Raw genomic sequence first — 22245 nt, 5'->3', positions numbered from 1 at the left:
ACTATTCACTCATTTAATTTATGGCTGATTGGGTTTCTGCAGGCTGTTTTTTTTAACCATCTACTGTACATACTTGGATTGTTTATTGCGAGAGGTCTTGTGGTATTTTCTAAGCAACGCTCTGTCTCCTCCCTTGTAACGTCCTCTGCTTCGCTAGAAGGGTTTCAGCCCTGAATGTAGAGCAGTTCGTGGGTTTATGCTGGATCTTTACCCATGTTACTGCTGAGGTCCAGCTCTGTAGAGGTAGGCCTTTGTAGAACTGCTCCAGGGTACAAGCGGTAACTGTTGAGCTGGCTGTGAGAGAGAATGGTGTTTATCTAGACATACGGTAAAACCTCGCTGCGAGCAGGGTTCGAACCTGCGCGGGGAAACCCCATTGGATTTCGAGTCCAACGCCTTAACCTCTCGGCCATCACAGCTCCGGTGGGACGCGGCGTACCTAAATGTTGTCGAACCACCAAACTTGTAAAAGAAAAACTCTTTCTAACATTCTGCTCAAAATTCTTCTTTACTTTGTGAAGATCTTCATGTGCTCTGTTGGGCTTCTATGTCCTTGAGATCATCACAGCTCCTTACTGGTAAAGCCATCAGGCACCCTTCCATGATAAGTTCTACACAAGACTGTATGTATGAAGGCTGGTATCGGTTCTGGCAGATCCCCATTATGACTGCTGAAAGCATGATCCAGGTGTTGTTTGACAATGAGAAATTTTTTCCTAGCAAACACTGTGGGAACCTGGCCCAGTGATGTGCTTTATTAACCGTGGTATGAACTTGGTTTAAATTTTTTGCTTCTGCTGTACTCGGAGGTTCCCACCACTAATTTGCCTTGGACTGAAAAGAGTTCGGCTCTGCAGATGAAATCATGCGTGATGAAAACCCTGTCGTTTGCTCTCCTAGCCCTGGAACGCGACGAGCTAGTCCTGCTCCACCACCGTATGTTGAGGCATCACAGTACAGGATCAGTTTCTAGTTTTCATCCTAGGGCACTAACACCCTGCTGGTTTGCAGAAGTTCCTTAGCGTGCTTGAAAGCTGTTTCCTGCTCATGTCCTCAGAGAGTAGGCGCATTGACGGATCCACATCCTATTGTAAACGTACGACAGTCTTGAGTAGGATTTAAGCTCAGCTGCTTTGACTTTTGTTGGCAGTGGATGCAGTCCCATCACACCCTCCATAGTGCACTGGAAAATAGGTGGACTGGAGCTCACGCCTGAAGGTGGTCTTGACTATGGGAAGAGTCCCCTACAAGAATTTTTGCTGTCATGAACTTTCTCATGATTCCTCATTTAGTCGAGTCAGTAGATAGACCTGGCTCAAGTCTAACTTGATGTCTTTCTGCCATCTAAATAAACCTTCTATTCTATCTTGTATTTTTGGAACAGGGTGTTGTTTCGCAGGTAGCAACTTGAATGCACAGGTAGAATGTCAGCCACCTGGGGTGTGGTGTTCATATGAACTGTTTTCCCGCTCCATATTCAATAGAATGCATTAATTACCGTCTACTATTCACTCATTTAATTTATGGCTGATTGGGTTTCTGCAGGCTGTTTTTTTTAACCATCTACTGTACATACTTGGATTGTTTATTGCGAGAGGTCTTGTGGTATTTTCTAAGCAACGCTCTGTCTCCTCCCTTGTAACGTCCTCTGCTTCGCTAGAAGGGTTTCAGCCCTGAATGTAGAGCAGTTTGTGGGTTTATGCTGGATCTTTACCCATGTTACTGCTGAGGTCCAGCTCTGTAGAGGTAGGCCTTTGTAGAACTGCTCCAGGGTACAAGCGGTAACTGTTGAGCTGGCTGTGAGAGAGAATGGTGTTTATCTAGACATACGGTAAAACCTCGCTGCGAGCAGGGTTCGAACCTGCGCGGGGAAACCCTATTGGATTTCGAGTCCAACGCCTTAACCTCTCGGCCATCACAGCTCCGGTGGGACGCGGCGTACCTAAATGTTGTCGAACCACCAAACTTGTAAAAGAAAAACTCTTTCTAACATTCTGCTCAAAATTCTTCTTTACTTTGTGAAGATCTTCATGTGCTCTGTTGGGCTTCTATGTCCTTGAGATCATCACAGCTCCTTACTGGTTAAGCCATCAGGCACCCTTCCATGATAAGTTCTACACAAGACTGTATGTATGAAGGCTGGTATCGGTTCTGGCAGATCCCCATTATGACTGCTGAAAGCATGATCCAGGTGTTGTTTGACAATGAGAAATTTTTTCCTAGCAAACACTGTGGGAACCTGGCCCAGTGATGTGCTTTATTAACCGTGGTATGAACTTGGTTTAAATTTTTTGCTTCTGCTGTACTCGGAGGTTCCCACCACTAATTTGCCTTGGACTGAAAAGAGTTCGGCTCTGCAGATGAAATCATGCGTGATGAAAACCCTGTCGTTTGCTCTCCTAGCCCTGGAACGCGACGAGCTAGTCCTGCTCCACCACCGTATGTTGAGGCATCACAGTACAGGATCAGTTTCTAGTTTTCATCCTAGGGCACTAACACCCTGCTGGATTGCAGAAGTTCCTTAGCGTGCTTGAAAGCTGTTTCCTGCTCATGTCCTCAGAGAGTAGGCGCATTGACGGATCCACATCCTATTGTAAACGTACGACAGTCTTGAGTAGGATTTAAGCTCAGCTGCTTTGACTTTTGTTGGCAGTGGATGCAGTCCCATCACACCCTCCATAGTGCACTGGAAAATAGGTGGACTGGAGCTCACGCCTGAAGATGGTCTTGAATATGGGAAGAGTCCCCTACAAGAATTTTTGCTGTCATGAACTTTCTCAAGATTTCTCATTTAGTCCAGTCAGTAGATTGACCTGGCTTAAGTCTAACTTGATGTCTTTCTGCCATCTAGATAAACCTTCTATTCTATCTTGTATTTTTGGAACAGGGTGTTGTTTCGCAGGTAGCAACTTGAATGCACAGGTAGAATGTCAAAATTTCCCTGTTCGCTGCGAGCAGGGTTCGAACCTGCGCGGGGAAACCCCATTGGATTTCAAGTCCAACGCCTTAACCACTCGGCCATCGCAGCCACCTGGGGTGTGGTGTTCATATGAACTGTTTTCCCGCTTCATATTCAATAGAATGCATTAATTACCATCTACTATTTACTCATTTAATTTATGGCTGATTGGGTTTCTGCAGGCTGTTTTTTTAACCATCTACTGTACATACTTGGATTGTTTATTGCGAGAGGTCTTGTGGTATTTTCTAAGCAACGCTCTGTCTCCTCCCTTGTAACGTCCTCTGCTTCGCTAGAAGGGTTTCAGTCCTGAATGTAGAGCAGTTTGTGGGTTTATGCTGGATCTTTACCCATGTTACTGCTGAGGTCCAGCTCTGTAGAGGTAGGCCTTTGTAGAACTGCTCCAGGGTACAAGCGGTAACTGTTGAGCTGGCTGTGAGAGAGAATGGTGTTTATCTAGACATACGGTAAAACCTCGCTGCAAGCAGGGTTCGAACCTGCGCAGGGAAACCCCATTGGATTTCGAGTCCAACGCCTTAACCTCTCGGCCATCACAGCTCCGGTGGGACGCGGCGTACCTAAATGTTGTCGAACCACCAAACTTGTAAAAGAAAAACTCTTTCTAATATTCTGCTCAAAATTCTTCTTTACTTTGTGAAGATCTTCATGTGCTCTGTTGGGCTTCTATGTCCTTGAGATCATCACAGCTCCTTACTGGTTAAGCCATCAGGCACCCTTCCATGATAAGTTCTACACAAGACTGTATGTATGAAGGCTGGTATCGGTTCTGGCAGATCCCCATTATGACTGCTGAAAGCATGATCCAGGTGTTGTTTGACAATGAGAAATTTTTTCCTAGCAAACACTGTGGGAACCTGGCCCAGTGATGTGTTTTATTAACCGTGGTATGAACTTGGTTTAAATTTTTTGCTTCTGCTGTACTCGGAGGTTCCCACCACTAATTTGCCTTGGACTGAAAAGAGTTCGGCTCTGCAGATGAAATCATGCGTGATGAAAACCCTGTCGTTTGCTCTCCTAGCCCTGGAACGAGACGAGCTAGTCCTGCTCCACCACCGTATGTTGAGGCATCACAGTACAGGGTCAGTTTCTAGTTTTCATCCTAGGGCACTAACACCCTGCTGGATTGCAGAAGTTCCTTAGCGTGCTTGAAAGCTGTTTTCTGCTCATGTCCTCAGAGAGTAGGCGCATTGACGGATCCACATCCTATTGTAAACGTACGACAGTCTTGAGTAGGATTTAAGCTCAGCTGCTTTGACTTTTGTTGGCAGTGGATGCAGTCCCATCACACCCTCCATAGTGCACTGGAAAATAGGTGGACTGGAGCTCACGCCTGAAGGTGGTCTTGACTATGGGAAGAGTCCCCTACAAGAATTTTTGCTGTCATGAACTTTCTCATGATTCCTCATTTAGTCGAGTCAGTAGATAGACCTGGCTCAAGTCTAACTTGATGTCTTTCTGCCATCTAAATAAACCTTCTATTCTATCTTGTATTTTTGGAACAGGGTGTTGTTTCGCAGGTAGCAACTTGAATGCACAGGTAGAATGTCAGCCACCTGGGGTGTGGTGTTCATATGAACTGTTTTCCCGCTCCATATTCAATAGAATGCATTAATTACCGTCTACTATTCACTCATTTAATTTATGGCTGATTGGGTTTCTGCAGGCTGTTTTTTTTAACCATCTACTGTACATACTTGGATTGTTTATTGCGAGAGGTCTTGTGGTATTTTCTAAGCAATGCTCTGTCTCCTCCCTTGTAACGTCCTCTGCTTCGCTAGAAGGGTTTCAGCCCTGAATGTAGAGCAGTTCATGGGTTTATGCTGGAGCTTTACCCATGTTACTGCTGAGGTCCAGCTCTGTAGAGGTAGGCCTTTGTAGAACTGCTCCAGGGTACAAGCGGTAACTGTTGAGCTGGCTGTGAGAGAGAATGGTGTTTATCTAGACATACGGTAAAACCTCGCTGCGAGCAGGGTTCGAACCTGCGCGGGGAAACCCCATTGGATTTCGAGTCCAACGCCTTAACCTCTCGGCCATCACAGCTCCGGTGGGACGCGGCGTACCTAAATGTTGTCGAACCACCAAACTTGTAAAAGAAAAACTCTTTCTAACATTCTGCTCAAAATTCTTCTTTACTTTGTGAAGATCTTCATGTGCTCTGTTGGGCTTCTATGTCCTTGAGATCATCACAGCTCCTTACTGGTTAAGCCATCAGGCACCCTTCCATGATAAGTTCTACACAAGACTGTATGTATGAAGGCTGGTATCGGTTCTGGCAGATCCCCATTATGACTGCTGAAAGCATGATCCAGGTGTTGTTTGACAATGAGAAATTTTTTCCTAGCAAACACTGTGGGAACCTGGCCCAGTGATGTGTTTTATTAACCGTGGTATGAACTTGGTTTAAATTTTTTGCTTCTGCTGTACTCGGAGGTTCCCACCACTAATTTGCCTTGGACTGAAAAGAGTTCGGCTCTGCAGATGAAATCATGCGTGATGAAAACCCTGTCGTTTGCTCTCCTAGCCCTGGAACGAGACGAGCTAGTCCTGCTCCACCACCGTATGTTGAGGCATCACAGTACAGGATCAGTTTCTAGTTTTCATCCTAGGGCACTAACACCCTGCTGGATTGCAGAAGTTCCTTAGCGTGCTTGAAAGCTGTTTTCTGCTCATGTCCTCAGAGAGTAGGCGCATTGACGGATCCACATCCTATTGTAAACGTACGACAGTCTTGAGTAGGATTTAAGCTCAGCTGCTTTGACTTTTGTTGGCAGTGGATGCAGTCCCATCACACCCTCCATAGTGCACTGGAAAATAGGTGGACTGGAGCTCACGCCTGAAGGTGGTCTTGACTATGGGAAGAGTCCCCTACAAGAATTTTTGCTGTCATGAACTTTCTCATGATTCCTCATTTAGTCGAGTCAGTAGATAGACCTGGCTCAAGTCTAACTTGATGTCTTTCTGCCATCTAAATAAACCTTCTATTCTATCTTGTATTTTTGGAACAGGGTGTTGTTTCGCAGGTAGCAACTTGAATGCACAGGTAGAATGTCAGCCACCTGGGGTGTGGTGTTCATATGAACTGTTTTCCCGCTCCATATTCAATAGAATGCATTAATTACCGTCTACTATTCACTCATTTAATTTATGGCTGATTGGGTTTCTGCAGGCTGTTTTTTTTAACCATCTACTGTACATACTTGGATTGTTTATTGCGAGAGGTCTTGTGGTATTTTCTAAGCAATGCTCTGTCTCCTCCCTTGTAACGTCCTCTGCTTCGCTAGAAGGGTTTCAGCCCTGAATGTAGAGCAGTTTGTGGGTTTATGCTGGATCTTTACCCATGTTACTGCTGAGGTCCAGCTCTGTAGAGGTAGGCCTTTGTAGAACTGCTCCAGGGTACAAGCGGTAACTGTTGAGCTGGCTGTGAGAGAGAATGGTGTTTATCTAGACATACGGTAAAACCTCGCTGCGAGCAGGGTTCGAACCTGCGCGGGGAAACCCCATTGGATTTCGAGTCCAACGCCTTAACCTCTCGGCCATCACAGCTCCGGTGGGACGCGGCGTACCTAAATGTTGTCGAACCACCAAACTTGTAAAAGAAAAACTCTTTCTAACATTCTGCTCAAAATTCTTCTTTACTTTGTGAAGATCTTCATGTGCTCTGTTGGGCTTCTATGTCCTTGAGATCATCACAGCTCCTTACTGGTTAAGCCATCAGGCACCCTTCCATGATAAGTTCTACACAAGACTGTATGTATGAAGGCTGGTATCGGTTCTGGCAGATCCCCATTATGACTGCTGAAAGCATGATCCAGGTGTTGTTTGACAATGAGAAATTTTTTCCTAGCAAACACTGTGGGAACCTGGCCCAGTGATGTGCTTTATTAACCGTGGTATGAACTTGGTTTAAATTTTTTGCTTCTGCTGTACTCTGTGGTTCCCACCACTAATTTGCCTTGGACTGAAAAGAGTTCGGCTCTGCAGATGAAATCATGCGTGATGAAAACCCTGTCGTTTGCTCTCCTAGCCCTGGAACGCGACGAGCTAGTCCTGCTCCACCACCGTATGTTGAGGCATCACAGTACAGGATCAGTTTCTAGTTTTCATCCTAGGGCACTAACACCCTGCTGGATTGCAGAAGTTTCTTAGCGTGCTTGAAAGCTGTTTCCTGCTCATGTCCTCAGAGAGTAGGCGCATTGACGGATCCACATCCTATTGTAAACGTACGACAGTCTTGAGTAGGATTTAAGCTCAGCTGCTTTGACTTTTGTTGGCACTGGATGCCAACAAAAAGGTTGTGATGGGATGCAGTCCCATCACACCCTCCATAGTGCACTGGAAAATGGGTGGACTGGAGCTCACGCCTGAAGATGGTCTTGAATATGGGAAGAGTCCCCTACAAGAATTTTTGCTGTCATGAACTTTCTCAAGATTCCTCATTTAGTCCAGTCAGTAGATAGACCTGGCTTAAGTCTAACTTGATGTCTTTCTGCCATCTAGATAAACCTTCTATTCTATCTTGTATTTTTGGAACAGGGTGTTGTTTCGCAGGTAGCAACTTGAATGCACAGGTAGAATGTCAAAATTTCCCTGTTCGCTGCGAGCAGGGTTCGAACCTACGCGGGGAAACCCCATTGGATTTCAAGTCCAACGCCTTAACCACTCGGCCATCGCAGCCACCTGGGGTGTGGTGTTCATATGAACTGTTTTCCCGCTCCATATTCAATAGAATGCATTAAATACCGTCTACTATTCACTCATTTAATTTATGGCTGATTGAGTTTCTGCAGGCTGTTTTTTTTAACCATCTACTGTACATACTTGGATTGTTTATTGCGAGAGGTCTTGTGGTATTTTCTAAGCAACGCTCTGTCTCCTCCCTTGTAACGTCCTCTGCTTTGCTAGAAGGGTTTCAGCCCTGAATGTAGAGCAGTTCGTGGGTTTATGCTGGATCTTTACCCATGTTACTGCTGAGGTCCAGCTCTGTAGAGGTAGGCCTTTGTAGAACTGCTCCAGGGTACAAGCGGTAACTGTTGAGCTGGCTGTGAGAGAGAATGGTGTTTATCTAGACATACGGTAAAACCTCGCTGCGAGCAGGGTTCGAACCTGCGCGGGGAAACCCCATTGGATTTCGAGTCCAACGCCTTAACCTCTCGGCCATCACAGCTCCGGTGGGACGCGGCGTACCTAAATGTTGTCGAATCACCAAACTTGTAAAAGAAAAACTCTTTCTAACATTCTGCTCAAAATTCTTCTTTACTTTGTGAAGATCTTCATGTGCTCTGTTGGGCTTCTATGTCCTTGAGATCATCACAGCTCCTTACTGGTTAAGCCATCAGGCACCCTTCCATGATAAGTTCTACACAAGACTGTATGTATGAAGGCTGGTATCGGTTCTGGCAGATCCCCATTATGACTGCTGAAAGCATGATCCAGGTGTTGTTTGACAATGAGAAATTTTTTCCTAGCAAACACTGTGGGAACCTGGCCCAGTGATGTGCTTTATTAACCGTGGTATGAACTTGGTTTAAATTTTTTGCTTCTGCTGTACTCGGAGGTTCCCACCACTAATTTGCCTTGGACTGAAAAGAGTTCGGCTCTGCAGATGAAATCATGCGTGATGAAAACCCTGTCGTTTGCTCTCCTAGCCCTGGAACGCGACGAGCTAGTCCTGCTCCACCACCGTATGTTGAGGCATCACAGTACAGGATCAGTTTCTAGTTTTCATCCTAGGGCACTAACACCCTGCTGGATTGCAGAAGTTCCTTAGCGTGCTTGAAAGCTGTTTCCTGCTCATGTCCTCAGAGAGTAGGCGCATTGACGGATCCACATCCTATTGTAAACGTACGACAGTCTTGAGTAGGATTTAAGCTCAGCTGCTTTGACTTTTGTTGGCAGTGGATGCAGTCCCATCACACCCTCCATAGTGCACTGGAAAATAGGTGGACTGGAGCTCACGCCTGAAGATGGTCTTGAATATGGGAAGAGTCCCCTACAAGAATTTTTGCTGTCATGAACTTTCTCAAGATTTTTCATTTAGTCCAGTCAGTAGATTGACCTGGCTTAAGTCTAACTTGATGTCTTTCTGCCATCTAGATAAACCTTCTATTCTATCTTGTATTTTTGGAACAGGGTGTTGTTTCGCAGGTAGCAACTTGAATGCACAGGTAGAATGTCAAAATTTCCCTGTTCGCTGCGAGCAGGGTTCGAACCTGCGCGGGGAAACCCCATTGGATTTCAAGTCCAACGCCTTAACCACTCGGCCATCGCAGCCACCTGGGGTGTGGTGTTCATATGAACTGTTTTCCCGCTTCATATTCAATAGAATGCATTAATTACCATCTACTATTTACTCATTTAATTTATGGCTGATTGGGTTTCTGCAGGCTGTTTTTTTTAACCATCTACTGTACATACTTGGATTGTTTATTGCGAGAGGTCTTGTGGTATTTTCTAAGCAACGCTCTGTCTCCTCCCTTGTAACGTCCTCTGCTTCGCTAGAAAGGTTTCAGCCCTGAATGTAGAGCAGTTTGTAGGTTTATGCTGGATCTTTACCCATGTTACTGCTGAGGTCCAGCTCTGTAGAGGTAGGCCTTTGTAGAACTGCTCCAGGGTACAAGCGGTAACTGTTGAGCTGGCTGTGAGAGAGAATGGTGTTTATCTAGACATACGGTAAAACCTCGCTGCGAGCAGGGTTCGAACCTGCGCGGGGAAACCCCATTGGATTTCGAGTCCAACGCCTTAACCTCTCGGCCATCACAGCTCCGGTGGGACGCGGCGTACCTAAATGTTGTCGAACCACCAAACTTGTAAAAGAAAAACTCTTTCTAACATTCTGCTCAAAATTCTTCTTTACTTTGTGAAGATCTTCATGTGCTCTGTTGGGCTTCTATGTCCTTGAGATCATCACAGCTCCTTACTGGTTAAGCCATCAGGCACCCTTCCATGATAAGTTCTACACAAGACTGTATGTATGAAGGCTGGTATCGGTTCTGGCAGATCCCCATTATGACTGCTGAAAGCATGATCCAGGTGTTGTTTGACAATGAGAAATTTTTTCCTAGCAAACACTGTGGGAACCTGGCCCAGTGATGTGCTTTATTAACCGTGGTATGAACTTGGTTTAAATTTTTTGCTTCTGCTGTACTCGGAGGTTCCCACCACTAATTTGCCTTGGACTGAAAAGAGTTCGGCTCTGCAGATGAAATCATGCGTGATGAAAACCCTGTCGTTTGCTCTCCCAGCCCTGGAACGCGACGAGCTAGTCCTGCTCCACCACCGTATGTTGAGGCATCACAGTACAGGATCAGTTTCTAGTTTTCATCCTAGGGCACTAACACCCTGCTGGATTGCAGAAGTTCCTTAGCGTGCTTGAAAGCTGTTTCCTGCTCATGTCCTCAGAGAGTAGGCGCATTGACGGATCCACATCCTATTGTAAAGGTACGACAGTCTTGAGTAGGATTTAAGCTCAGCTGCTTTGACTTTTGTTGGCACTGGATGCAGTCCCATCACACCCTCCATAGTGCACTGGAAAATGGGTGGACTGGAGCTCACGCCTGAAGATGGTCTTGAATATGGGAAGAGTCCCCTACAAGAATTTTTGCTGTCATGAACTTTCTCAAGATTCCTCATTTAGTCCAGTCAGTAGATAGACCTGGCTTAAGTCTAACTTGATGTCTTTCTGCCATCTAGATAAACCTTCTATTCTATCTTGTATTTTTGGAACAGGGTGTTGTTTCACAGGTAGCAACTTGAATGCACAGGTAGAATGTCAAAATTTCCCTGGTCGCTGCGAGCAGGGTTCGAACCTGCGCGGGGAAACCCCATTGGATTTCAAGTCCAACGCCTTAACCACTCGGCCATCGCAGCCACCTGGGGCGTGGTGTTCATATGAACTGTTTTCCCGCTCCATATTCAATAGAATGCATTAATTACCGTCTACTATTCACTCATTTAATTTATGGCTGATTGGGTTTCTGCAGGCTGTTTTTTTTTAACCATCTACTGTACATACTTGGATTGTTTATTGCGAGAGGTCTTGTGGTATTTTCTAAGCAACGCTCTGTCTCCTTCCTTGTAACGTCCTCTGCTTCGCTAGAAGGGTTTCAGCCCTGAATGTAGAGCAGTTCGTGGGTTTATGCTGGATCTTTACCCATGTTACTGCTGAGGTCCAGCTCTGTAGAGGTAGGCCTTTGTAGAACTGCTCCAGGGTACAAGCGGTAACTGTTGAGCTGGCTGTGAGAGAGAATGGTGTTTATCTAGACATACGGTAAAACCTCGCTGCGAGCAGGGTTCGAACCTGCGCGGGGAAACCCCATTGGATTTCGAGTCCAACGCCTTAACCTCGCGGCCATCACAGCTCCGGTGGTACGCGGCGTACCTAAATGTTGTCGAACCACCAAACTTGTAAAAGAAAAACTCTTTCTAACATTCTGCTCAAAATTCTTCTTTACTTTGTGAAGATCTTCATGTGCTCTGTTGGGCTTCTATGTCCTTGAGATCATCACAGCTCCTTACTGGTTAAGCCATCACGCACCCTTCCATGATAAGTTCTACACAAGACTGTATGTATGAAGGCTGGTATCGGTTCTGGCAGATCCCCATTATGACTGCTGAAAGCATGATCCAGGTGTTGTTTGACAATGAGAAATTTTTTCCTAGCAAACACTGTGGGAACCTGGCCCAGTGATGTGCTTTATTAACCGTGGTATGAACTTGGTTTAAATTTTTTGCTTCTGCTGTACTCTGTGGTTCCCACCACTAATTTGCCTTGGACTGAAAAGAGTTCGGCTCTGCAGATGAAATCATGCGTGATGAAAACCCTGTCGTTTGCTCTCCTAGCCCTGGAACGCGACGAGCTAGTCCTGCTCCACCACCGTATGTTGAGGCATCACAGTACAGGATCAGTTTCTAGTTTTCATCCTAGGGCACTAACACCCTGCTGGATTGCAGAAGTTTCTTAGCGTGCTTGAAAGCTGTTTCCTGCTCATGTCCTCAGAGAGTAGGCGCATTGACGGATCCACATCCTATTGTAAACGTACGACAGTCTTGAGTAGGATTTAAGCTCAGCTGCTTTGACTTTTGTTGGCACTGGATGCCAACAAAAAGGTTGTGATGGGATGCAGTCCCATCACACCCTCCATAGTGCACTGGAAAATGGGTGGACTGGAGCTCACGCCTGAAGATGGTCTTGAATATGGGAAGAGTCCCCTACAAGAATTTTTGCTGTCATGAACTTTCTCAAGATTCCTCATTTAGTCCAGTCAGTAGATAGACCTGGCTTAAGTCTAACTTGATGTCTTTCTGCCATCTAGATAAACCTTCTATTCTATCTTGTATTTTTGGAACAGGGTGTTGTTTCGCAGGTAGCAACTTGAATGCACAGGTAGAATGTCAAAATTTCCCTGTTCGCTGCGAGCAGGGTTCGAACCTACGCGGGGAAACCCCATTGGATTTCAAGTCCAACGCCTTAACCACTCGGCCATCGCAGCCACCTGGGGTGTGGTGTTCATATGAACTGTTTTCCCGCTCCATATTCAATAGAATGCATTAAATACCGTCTACTATTCACTCATTTAATTTATGGCTGATTGAGTTTCTGCAGGCTGTTTTTTTTAACCATCTACTGTACATACTTGGATTGTTTATTGCGAGAGGTCTTGTGGTATTTTCTAAGCAACGCTCTGTCTCCTCCCTTGTAACGTCCTCTGCTTTGCTAGAAGGGTTTCAGCCCTGAATGTAGAGCAGTTCGTGGGTTTATGCTGGATCTTTACCCATGTTACTGCTGAGGTCCAGCTCTGTAGAGGTAGGCCTTTGTAGAACTGCTCCAGGGTACAAGCGGTAACTGTTGAGCTGGCTGTGAGAGAGAATGGTGTTTATCTAGACATACGGTAAAACCTCGCTGCGAGCAGGGTTCGAACCTGCGCGGGGAAACCCCATTGGATTTCGAGTCCAACGCCTTAACCTCTCGGCCATCACAGCTCCGGTGGGACGCGGCGTACCTAAATGTTGTCGAACCACCAAACTTGTAAAAGAAAAACTCTTTCTAACATTCTGCTCAAAATTCTTCTTTACTTTGTGAAGATCTTCATGTGCTCTGTTGGGCTTCTATGTCCTTGAGATCATCACAGCTCCTTACTGGTTAAGCCATCAGGCACCCTTCCATGATAAGTTCTACACAAGACTGTATGTATGAAGGCTGGTATCGGTTCTGGCAGATCCCCATTATGACTGCTGAAAGCATGATCCAGGTGTTGTTTGACAATGAGAAATTTTTTCCTAGCAAACACTGTGGGAACCTGGCCCAGTGATGTGCTTTATTAACCGTGGTATGAACTTGGTTTAAATTTTTTGCTTCTGCTGTACTCGGAGGTTCCCACCACTAATTTGCCTTGGACTGAAAAGAGTTCGGCTCTGCAGATGAAATCATGCGTGATGAAAACCCTGTCGTTTGCTCTCCTAGCCCTGGAACGCGACGAGCTAGTCCTGCTCCACCACCGTATGTTGAGGCATCACAGTACAGGATCAGTTTCTAGTTTTCATCCTAGGGCACTAACACCCTGCTGGATTGCAGAAGTTCCTTAGCGTGCTTGAAAGCTGTTTCCTGCTCATGTCCTCAGAGAGTAGGCGCATTGACGGATCCACATCCTATTGTAAACGTACGACAGTCTTGAGTAGGATTTAAGCTCAGCTGCTTTGACTTTTGTTGGCAGTGGATGCAGTCCCATCACACCCTCCATAGTGCACTGGAAAATAGGTGGACTGGAGCTCACGCCTGAAGATGGTCTTGAATATGGGAAGAGTCCCCTACAAGAATTTTTGCTGTCATGAACTTTCTCAAGATTTTTCATTTAGTCCAGTCAGTAGATTGACCTGGCTTAAGTCTAACTTGATGTCTTTCTGCCATCTAGATAAACCTTCTATTCTATCTTGTATTTTTGGAACAGGGTGTTGTTTCGCAGGTAGCAACTTGAATGCACAGGTAGAATGTCAAAATTTCCCTGTTCGCTGCGAGCAGGGTTCGAACCTGCGCGGGGAAACCCCATTGGATTTCAAGTCCAACGCCTTAACCACTCGGCCATCGCAGCCACCTGGGGTGTGGTGTTCATATGAACTGTTTTCCCGCTTCATATTCAATAGAATGCATTAATTACCATCTACTATTTACTCATTTAATTTATGGCTGATTGGGTTTCTGCAGGCTGTTTTTTTTAACCATCTACTGTACATACTTGGATTGTTTATTGCGAGAGGTCTTGTGGTATTTTCTAAGCAACGCTCTGTCTCCTCCCTTGTAACGTCCTCTGCTTCGCTAGAAAGGTTTCAGCCCTGAATGTAGAGCAGTTTGTAGGTTTATGCTGGATCTTTACCCATGTTACTGCTGAGGTCCAGCTCTGTAGAGGTAGGCCTTTGTAGAACTGCTCCAGGGTACAAGCGGTAACTGTTGAGCTGGCTGTGAGAGAGAATGGTGTTTATCTAGACATACGGTAAAACCTCGCTGCGAGCAGGGTTCGAACCTGCGCGGGGAAACCCCATTGGATTTCGAGTCCAACGCCTTAACCTCTCGGCCATCACAGCTCCGGTGGGACGCGGCGTACCTAAATGTTGTCGAACCACCAAACTTGTAAAAGAAAAACTCTTTCTAACATTCTGCTCAAAATTCTTCTTTACTTTGTGAAGATCTTCATGTGCTCTGTTGGGCTTCTATGTCCTTGAGATCATCACAGCTCCTTACTGGTTAAGCCATCAGGCACCCTTCCATGATAAGTTCTACACAAGACTGTATGTATGAAGGCTGGTATCGGTTCTGGCAGATCCCCATTATGACTGCTGAAAGCATGATCCAGGTGTTGTTTGACAATGAGAAATTTTTTCCTAGCAAACACTGTGGGAACCTGGCCCAGTGATGTGCTTTATTAACCGTGGTATGAACTTGGTTTAAATTTTTTGCTTCTGCTGTACTCGGAGGTTCCCACCACTAATTTGCCTTGGACTGAAAAGAGTTCGGCTCTGCAGATGAAATCATGCGTGATGAAAACCCTGTCGTTTGCTCTCCCAGCCCTGGAACGCGACGAGCTAGTCCTGCTCCACCACCGTATGTTGAGGCATCACAGTACAGGATCAGTTTCTAGTTTTCATCCTAGGGCACTAACACCCTGCTGGATTGCAGAAGTTCCTTAGCGTGCTTGAAAGCTGTTTCCTGCTCATGTCCTCAGAGAGTAGGCGCATTGACGGATCCACATCCTATTGTAAAGGTACGACAGTCTTGAGTAGGATTTAAGCTCAGCTGCTTTGACTTTTGTTGGCACTGGATGCAGTCCCATCACACCCTCCATAGTGCACTGGAAAATGGGTGGACTGGAGCTCACGCCTGAAGATGGTCTTGAATATGGGAAGAGTCCCCTACAAGAATTTTTGCTGTCATGAACTTTCTCAAGATTCCTCATTTAGTCCAGTCAGTAGATAGACCTGGCTTAAGTCTAACTTGATGTCTTTCTGCCATCTAGATAAACCTTCTATTCTATCTTGTATTTTTGGAACAGGGTGTTGTTTCGCAGGTAGCAACTTGAATGCACAGGTAGAATGTCAAAATTTCCCTGGTCGCTGCGAGCAGGGTTCGAACCTGCGCGGGGAAACCCCATTGGATTTCAAGTCCAACGCCTTAACCACTCGGCCATCGCAGCCACCTGGGGCGTGGTGTTCATATGAACTGTTTTCCCGCTCCATATTCAATAGAATGCATTAATTACCGTCTACTATTCACTCATTTAATTTATGGCTGATTGGGTTTCTGCAGGCTGTTTTTTTTTAACCATCTACTGTACATACTTGGATTGTTTATTGCGAGAGGTCTTGTGGTATTTTCTAAGCAACGCTCTGTCTCCTTCCTTGTAACGTCCTCTGCTTCGCTAGAAGGGTTTCAGCCCTGAATGTAGAGCAGTTCGTGGGTTTATGCTGGATCTTTACCCATGTTACTGCTGAGGTCCAGCTCTGTAGAGGTAGGCCTTTGTAGAACTGCTCCAGGGTACAAGCGGTAACTGTTGAGCTGGCTGTGAGAGAGAATGGTGTTTATCTAGACATATGGTAAAACCTCGCTGCGAGCAGGGTTCGAACCTGCGCGGGGAAACCCCATTGGATTTCGAGTCCAACGCCTTAACCTCGCGGCCATCACAGCTCCGGTGGTACGCGGCGTACCTAAATGTTGTCGAACCACCAAACTTGTAAAAGAAAAACTCTTTCTAACATTCTGCTCAAAATTCTTCTTTACTTTGTGAAGATCTTCATGTGCTCTGTTGGGCTTCTATGTCCTTGAGATCATCACAGCTCCTTACTGGTTAAGCCATCACGCACCCTTCCATGATAAGTTCTACACAAGACTGTATGTATGAAGGCTGGTATCGGTTCTGGCAGATCCCCATTATGACTGCTGAAAGCATGATCCAGGTGTTGTTTGACAATGAGAAATTTTTTCCTAGCAAACACTGTGGGAACCTGGCCCAGTGATGTGCTTTATTAACCGTGGTATGAACTTGGTTGAAATTTTTTGCTTCTGCTGTACTCGGAGGTTCCCACCACTAATTTGCCTTGGACTGAAAAGAGTTCGGCTCTGCAGATGAAATCATGCGTGATGAAAACCCTGTCGTTTGCTCTCCTAGCCCTGGAACGCGACGAGCTAGTCCTGCTCCACCACCGTATGTTGAGGCATCACAGTACAGGATCAGTTTCTAGTTTTCATCCTAGGGCACTAACACCCTGCTGGATTGCAGAAGTTCCTTAGCGTGCTTGAAAGCTGTTTCCTGCTCATGTCCTCAGAGAGTAGGCGCATTGACGGATCCACATCCTATTGTAAACGTACGACAGTCTTGAGTAGGATTTAAGCTCAGCTGCTTTGACTTTTGTTGGCACTGGATGCAGTCCCATCACACCCTCCATAGTGCACTGGAAAATAGGTGGACTGGAGCTCACGCCTGAAGGTGGTCTTGAATATGGGAAGAGTCCCCTACAAGAATTTTTGCTGTCATGAACTTTCTCAAGATTCCTCATTTAGTCAAGTCAGTAGATAGACCTGGCTCAAGTCTAACTTGATGTCTTTCTGCCATCTAGATAAACCTTCTATTCTATCTTGTATTTTTGGAACAGGGTGTTGTTTCGCAGGTAGCAACTTGAATGCACAGGTAGAATGTCAAAATTTCCCTGTTCGCTGCGAGCAGGGTTCGAACCTGCGCGGGGAAACCCCATTGGATTTCAAGTCCAACGCCTTAACCACTCGGCCATCGCAGCCACCTGGGGTGTGGTGTTCATATGAACTGTTTTCCCGCTCCATATTCAATAGAATGCATTAATTACCGTCTACTATTTACTCATTTAATTTATGGCTGATTGGGTTTCTGCAGGCTGTTTTTTTTAACCATCTACTGTACATACTTGGATTGTTTATTGCGAGAGGTCTTGTGGTATTTTCTAAGCAACGCTCTGTCTCCTCCCTTGTAACGTCCTCTGCTTCGCTAGAAGGGTTTCAGCCCTGAACGTAGAGCAGTTCGTGGGTTTATGCTGGAGCTTTACCCATGTTACTGCTGAGGTCCAGCTCTGTAGAGGTAGGCCTTTGTAGAACTGCTCCAGGGTACAAGCGGTAACTGTTGAGCTGGCTGTGAGAGAGAATGGTGTTTATCTAGACATACGGTAAAACCTCGCTGCGAGCAGGGTTCGAACCTGCGCGGGGAAACCCCATTGGATTTCGAGTCCAACGCCTTAACCTCTCGGCCATCACAGCTCCGGTGGGACGCGGCATACCTAAATGTTGTCGAACCACCAAACTTGTAAAAGAAAAACTCTTTCTAACATTCTGCTCAAAATTCTTCTTTACTTTGTGAAGATCTTCATGTGCTCTGTTGGGCTTCTATGTCCTTGAGATCATCACAGCTCCTTACTGGTTAAGCCATCAGGCACCCTTCCATGATAAGTTCTACACAAGACTGTATGTATGAAGGCTGGTATCGGTTCTGGCAGATCCCCATTATGACTGCTGAAAGCATGATCCAGGTGTTGTTTGACAATGAGAAATTTTTTCCTAGCAAACACTGTGGGAACCTGGCCCAGTGATGTGCTTTATTAACCGTGGTATGAACTTGGTTTAAATTTTTTGCTTCTGCTGTACTCGGAGGTTCCCACCACTAATTTGCCTTGGACTGAAAAGAGTTCGGCTCTGCAGATGAAATCATGCGTGATGAAAACCCTGTCGTTTGCTCTCCTAGCCCTGGAACGCGACGAGCTAGTCCTGCTCCACCACCGTATGTTGAGGCATCACAGTACAGGATCAGTTTCTAGTTTTCATCCTAGGGCACTAACACCCTGCTGGATTGCAGAAGTTCCTTAGCGTGCTTGAAAGCTGTTTCCTGCTCATGTCCTCAGAGAGTAGGCGCATTGACGGATCCACATCCTATTGTAAACGTACGACAGTCTTGAGTAGGATTTAAGCTCAGCTGCTTTGACTTTTGTTGGCACTGGATGCAGTCCCATCACACCCTCCATAGTGCACTGGAAAATAGGTGGACTGGAGCTCACGCCTGAAGGTGGTCTTGAATATGGGAAGAGTCCCCTACAAGAATTTTTGCTGTCATGAACTTTCTCAAGATTCCTCATTTAGTCAAGTCAGTAGATAGACCTGGCTCAAGTCTAACTTGATGTCTTTCTGCCATCTAGATAAACCTTCTATTCTATCTTGTATTTTTGGAACAGGGTGTTGTTTCGCAGGTAGCAACTTGAATGCACAGGTAGAATGTCAAAATTTCCCTGTTCGCTGCGAGCAGGGTTCGAACCTGCGCGGGGAAACCCCATTGGATTTCAAGTCCAACGCCTTAACCACTCGGCCATCGCAGCCACCTGGGGTGTGGTGTTCATATGAACTGTTTTCCCGCTCCATATTCAATAGAATGCATTAAGTACTGTCTACTATTCACTCATTTAATTTATGGCTGATTGGGTTTCTGCAGGCTGTTTTTTTAACCATCTACTGTACATACTTGGATTGTTTATTGCGAGAGGTCTTGTGGTATTTTCTAAGCAACGCTCTGTCTCCTCCCTTGTAACGTCCTCTGCTTCGCTAGAAGGGTTTCAGCCCTGAATGTAGAGCAGTTCGTGGGTTTATGCTGGAGCTTTACCCATGTTACTGCTGATTTCCAGCTCTGTAGAGGTAGGCCTTTGTAGAACTGCTCCAGGGTACAAGCGGTAACTGTTGAGCTGGCTGTGAGAGAGAATGGTGTTTATCTAGACATACGGTAAAACCTCGCTGCGAGCAGGGTTCGAACCTGCGCGGGGAAACCCCATTGGATTTCGAGTCCAACGCCTTAACCTCTCGGCCATCACAGCTCCGGTGGGACACGGCGTACCTAAATGTTGTCGAACCACCAAACTTGTAAAAGAAAAACTCTTTCTAACATTCTGCTCAAAATTCTTCTTTACTTTGTGAAGATCTTCATGTGCTCTGTTGGGCTTCTATGTCCTTGAGATCATCACAGCTCCTTACTGGTTAAGCCATCAGGCACCCTTCCATGATAAGTTCTACACAAGACTGTATGTATGAAGGCTGGTATCGGTTCTGGCAGATCCCCATTATGACTGCTGAAAGCATGATCCAGGTGTTGTTTGACAATGAGAAATTTTTTCCTAGCAAACACTGTGGGAACCTGGCCCAGTGATGTGCTTTATTAACCGTGGTATGAACTTGGTTTAAATTTTTTGCTTCTGCTGTACTCGGAGGTTCCCACCACTAATTTGCCTTGGACTGAAAAGAGTTCGGCTCTGCAGATGAAATCATGCGTGATGAAAACCCTGTCGTTTGCTCTCCTAGCCCTGGAACGCGACGAGCTAGTCCTGCTCCACCACCGTATGTTGAGGCATCACAGTACAGGATCAGTTTCTAGTTTTCATCCTAGGGCACTAACACCCTGCTGGATTGCAGAAGTTCCTTAGCGTGCTTGAAAGCTGTTTCCTGCTCATGTCCTCAGAGAGTAGGCGCATTGACGGATCCACATCCTATTGTAAACGTACGACAGTCTTGAGTAGGATTTAAGCTCAGCTGCTTTGACTTTTGTTGGCAGTGGATGCAGTCCCATCACACCCTCCATAGTGCACTGGAAAATAGGTGGACTGGAGCTCACGCCTGAAGATGGTCTTGAATATGGGAAGAGTCCCCTACAAGAATTTTTGCTGTCATGAACTTTCTCAAGATTTCTCATTTAGTCCAGTCAGTAGATAGACCTGGCTTAAGTCTAACTTGATGTCTTTCTGCCATCTAGATAAACCTTCTATTCTTTCTTGTATTTTTGGAACAGGGTGTTGTTTCGCAGGTAGCAACTTGAATGCACAGGTAGAATGTCAAAATTTCCCTGTTCGCTGCGAGCAGGGTTCGAACCTGCGCGGGGAAACCCCATTGGATTTAAAATTGCGGTTTGGCATAAAATTGAGGTTTTGAAACCGAACAATGTAATTGATGCAGATGTTAATCTAGCCATGTCAGACCAGAACCTAGAATACTTTACTCCCCTTGAAGAGAATGAACTAATTTCACTCATCTCTTCTTCAAATTCATCAACCTGTATATTAGATCCTGTACCGACACATTTTCTTAAACAGATAGTACCAGCAATAATAGAACCCCTGTTGAGAATAATTAATTCTTCACTCAGCATTGGATATGTTCCAAAATCTTTTAAATTAGCAGTTATCAAACCAATAAGTAAGAAACCTGACCTCGACCCCTGTCAGCTGTCCAGTTACAGACCAATATCAAACCTCCCCTTTATCTCTAAGATCCTGGAAAAGATAGTAGCGGAGCAGCTATGCTCATATATACATAGGAATGGCATACATGAACTGTATCAGTCAGGATTTAGGCCTCATCACAGTACAGAGACGGCGCTCGTTAAAGTAGTAAACGACATTCTATTGGCCTCTGATCAGGGTTGTGTAACTATGCTTGTATTACTTGACCTCAGTGCAGCTTTTGACACTGTTGATCACGCTATTCTTCTTCACAGATTAGAAAATGTAGTGGGAATTAAGGGTACAGCCCTCTCCTGGCTCAGATCCTATCTGACCCATCGTTATCAGTATGTAGACTTAAATGGTGATTATTCTGCATGTTCTCTAGTGGAGTTTGGCGTTCCGCAGGGTTCAGTTTTAGGTCCACTGCTTTTTTCCCTTTACATGCTTCCTCTGGGCAACATAATCCGTAAGCATGGTATTAGTTTTCATTGTTATGCTGATGATACACAGTTATATGTCTCAGCAAAACCTGATGAGAAAAAACAGCTTACTAAAATTGAGCAATGTGTGCAGGACATAAGAAATTGGATGCTAACTAACTTCCTTCTGCTAAATCCGGATAAGACAGAAGTTCTAGTCATAGGACCGCATACAGCTAGGAGTAAAATTTTAGATCATACCGTAACTTTAGATGGCCTTTCTGTTCCATCAAATGCAACAGTGAAAGACCTTGGTGTGATTATTGATTCCAGCCTTTCATTTGAAGCACATGTAGATAATATTACCAGGATAGCATTCTTTCACCTCAGAAATATTGCCAGAATAAGAAATTTATTGTCGCTAAACGACGCAGAAAAACTAGTTCATGCTTTTATCACCTCTAGGTTGGACTATTGTAATGCCTTACTGTCTGGTTGTTCAGCTAGATGCATAAATAAGCTTCAGCTAGTCCAGAATGCAGCAGCGAGAGTCCTCACCAGAACCAGAAGATATGAGCACATCACCCCTATCTTATCTTCACTCCATTGGCTCCCTGTGAAATTTCGCATTGATTTTAAAATACTACTTTTGACATATAAAGCATTAAATGGTCTCGCGCCGCAGTACCTGAGCGAACTGCTAGTGTCTTACGATCCGCCACGCCTACTTCGATCAAAGGATGCAGGCTGCTTGTCAGTACCGCGTATTATGAAAAATACAGCTGGGGGCAGAGCTTTTTCTTACAAAGCCCCAAAGTTATGGAATAGTCTTCCAAATAGTGTTCGGGACTCAGACACAGTCTCAGTGTTTAAGTCCAGGCTAAAAACCTATTTATTTAGCCGAGCATTCTTATAAATAGATTTGCCATAGGTAAAGGAGCAGATCTGGGGGACTCATGGACGTAGAGTATTATGGTGAACTGGTATGTTTGGATGCTGTCTTCCTCACTCTAATTGATCACTCAGGTTTGCTGACGGTGAGGTGATTGTTTGCTTTACATGTCAGGAAGCCCTCATGTTTGTGTT

The 22245-nt window shown here is 45.4% G+C and overlaps 22 non-coding genes across 22 annotated transcripts; all 22 read right to left on the bottom strand.

Annotated features, from left to right (window-relative positions):
- Window positions 1-337: 337 nt before the first annotated feature.
- On the bottom strand, window positions 338-419 carry trnas-cga (transfer RNA serine (anticodon CGA)). Its single transcript has one exon. It is a non-coding gene; the product is annotated as a tRNA-Ser (tRNA).
- A 1421-nt stretch (window positions 420-1840) lies between these two features.
- trnas-cga (transfer RNA serine (anticodon CGA)) lies at window positions 1841-1922 on the bottom strand. Its single transcript has one exon. It is a non-coding gene; the product is annotated as a tRNA-Ser (tRNA).
- Window positions 1923-2946: 1024 nt separating this feature from the next.
- Window positions 2947-3028, bottom strand: trnas-uga (transfer RNA serine (anticodon UGA)). Its single transcript has one exon. It is a non-coding gene; the product is annotated as a tRNA-Ser (tRNA).
- Window positions 3029-3435: 407 nt separating this feature from the next.
- trnas-cga (transfer RNA serine (anticodon CGA)) lies at window positions 3436-3517 on the bottom strand. Its single transcript has one exon. It is a non-coding gene; the product is annotated as a tRNA-Ser (tRNA).
- Window positions 3518-4938: 1421 nt separating this feature from the next.
- On the bottom strand, window positions 4939-5020 carry trnas-cga (transfer RNA serine (anticodon CGA)). The gene has a single exon. It is a non-coding gene; the product is annotated as a tRNA-Ser (tRNA).
- A 1421-nt stretch (window positions 5021-6441) lies between these two features.
- On the bottom strand, window positions 6442-6523 carry trnas-cga (transfer RNA serine (anticodon CGA)). The gene has a single exon. It is a non-coding gene; the product is annotated as a tRNA-Ser (tRNA).
- Window positions 6524-7572: 1049 nt separating this feature from the next.
- trnas-uga (transfer RNA serine (anticodon UGA)) lies at window positions 7573-7654 on the bottom strand. The gene has a single exon. It is a non-coding gene; the product is annotated as a tRNA-Ser (tRNA).
- Window positions 7655-8062: 408 nt separating this feature from the next.
- On the bottom strand, window positions 8063-8144 carry trnas-cga (transfer RNA serine (anticodon CGA)). Its single transcript has one exon. It is a non-coding gene; the product is annotated as a tRNA-Ser (tRNA).
- Window positions 8145-9168: 1024 nt separating this feature from the next.
- trnas-uga (transfer RNA serine (anticodon UGA)) lies at window positions 9169-9250 on the bottom strand. Its single transcript has one exon. It is a non-coding gene; the product is annotated as a tRNA-Ser (tRNA).
- Window positions 9251-9658: 408 nt separating this feature from the next.
- Window positions 9659-9740, bottom strand: trnas-cga (transfer RNA serine (anticodon CGA)). Its single transcript has one exon. It is a non-coding gene; the product is annotated as a tRNA-Ser (tRNA).
- Window positions 9741-10764: 1024 nt separating this feature from the next.
- Window positions 10765-10846, bottom strand: trnas-uga (transfer RNA serine (anticodon UGA)). Its single transcript has one exon. It is a non-coding gene; the product is annotated as a tRNA-Ser (tRNA).
- Window positions 10847-11255: 409 nt separating this feature from the next.
- trnas-cga (transfer RNA serine (anticodon CGA)) lies at window positions 11256-11337 on the bottom strand. Its single transcript has one exon. It is a non-coding gene; the product is annotated as a tRNA-Ser (tRNA).
- A 1049-nt stretch (window positions 11338-12386) lies between these two features.
- On the bottom strand, window positions 12387-12468 carry trnas-uga (transfer RNA serine (anticodon UGA)). The gene has a single exon. It is a non-coding gene; the product is annotated as a tRNA-Ser (tRNA).
- A 408-nt stretch (window positions 12469-12876) lies between these two features.
- Window positions 12877-12958, bottom strand: trnas-cga (transfer RNA serine (anticodon CGA)). The gene has a single exon. It is a non-coding gene; the product is annotated as a tRNA-Ser (tRNA).
- A 1024-nt stretch (window positions 12959-13982) lies between these two features.
- trnas-uga (transfer RNA serine (anticodon UGA)) lies at window positions 13983-14064 on the bottom strand. Its single transcript has one exon. It is a non-coding gene; the product is annotated as a tRNA-Ser (tRNA).
- A 408-nt stretch (window positions 14065-14472) lies between these two features.
- trnas-cga (transfer RNA serine (anticodon CGA)) lies at window positions 14473-14554 on the bottom strand. The gene has a single exon. It is a non-coding gene; the product is annotated as a tRNA-Ser (tRNA).
- A 1024-nt stretch (window positions 14555-15578) lies between these two features.
- trnas-uga (transfer RNA serine (anticodon UGA)) lies at window positions 15579-15660 on the bottom strand. The gene has a single exon. It is a non-coding gene; the product is annotated as a tRNA-Ser (tRNA).
- A 409-nt stretch (window positions 15661-16069) lies between these two features.
- On the bottom strand, window positions 16070-16151 carry trnas-cga (transfer RNA serine (anticodon CGA)). Its single transcript has one exon. It is a non-coding gene; the product is annotated as a tRNA-Ser (tRNA).
- A 1024-nt stretch (window positions 16152-17175) lies between these two features.
- Window positions 17176-17257, bottom strand: trnas-uga (transfer RNA serine (anticodon UGA)). The gene has a single exon. It is a non-coding gene; the product is annotated as a tRNA-Ser (tRNA).
- Window positions 17258-17665: 408 nt separating this feature from the next.
- On the bottom strand, window positions 17666-17747 carry trnas-cga (transfer RNA serine (anticodon CGA)). Its single transcript has one exon. It is a non-coding gene; the product is annotated as a tRNA-Ser (tRNA).
- A 1024-nt stretch (window positions 17748-18771) lies between these two features.
- Window positions 18772-18853, bottom strand: trnas-uga (transfer RNA serine (anticodon UGA)). The gene has a single exon. It is a non-coding gene; the product is annotated as a tRNA-Ser (tRNA).
- A 407-nt stretch (window positions 18854-19260) lies between these two features.
- On the bottom strand, window positions 19261-19342 carry trnas-cga (transfer RNA serine (anticodon CGA)). The gene has a single exon. It is a non-coding gene; the product is annotated as a tRNA-Ser (tRNA).
- Between the last annotated feature and the right edge of the window lie 2903 nt (window positions 19343-22245).

Source organism: Clarias gariepinus, chromosome 17 (assembly GCF_024256425.1).
Source record: "Clarias gariepinus isolate MV-2021 ecotype Netherlands chromosome 17, CGAR_prim_01v2, whole genome shotgun sequence".
Lineage (NCBI taxonomy): Eukaryota > Metazoa > Chordata > Actinopteri > Siluriformes > Clariidae > Clarias > Clarias gariepinus.
Note: the sequence above shows the minus strand (reverse complement) of the source record. Positions and strands in the feature narration are given on the sequence as shown.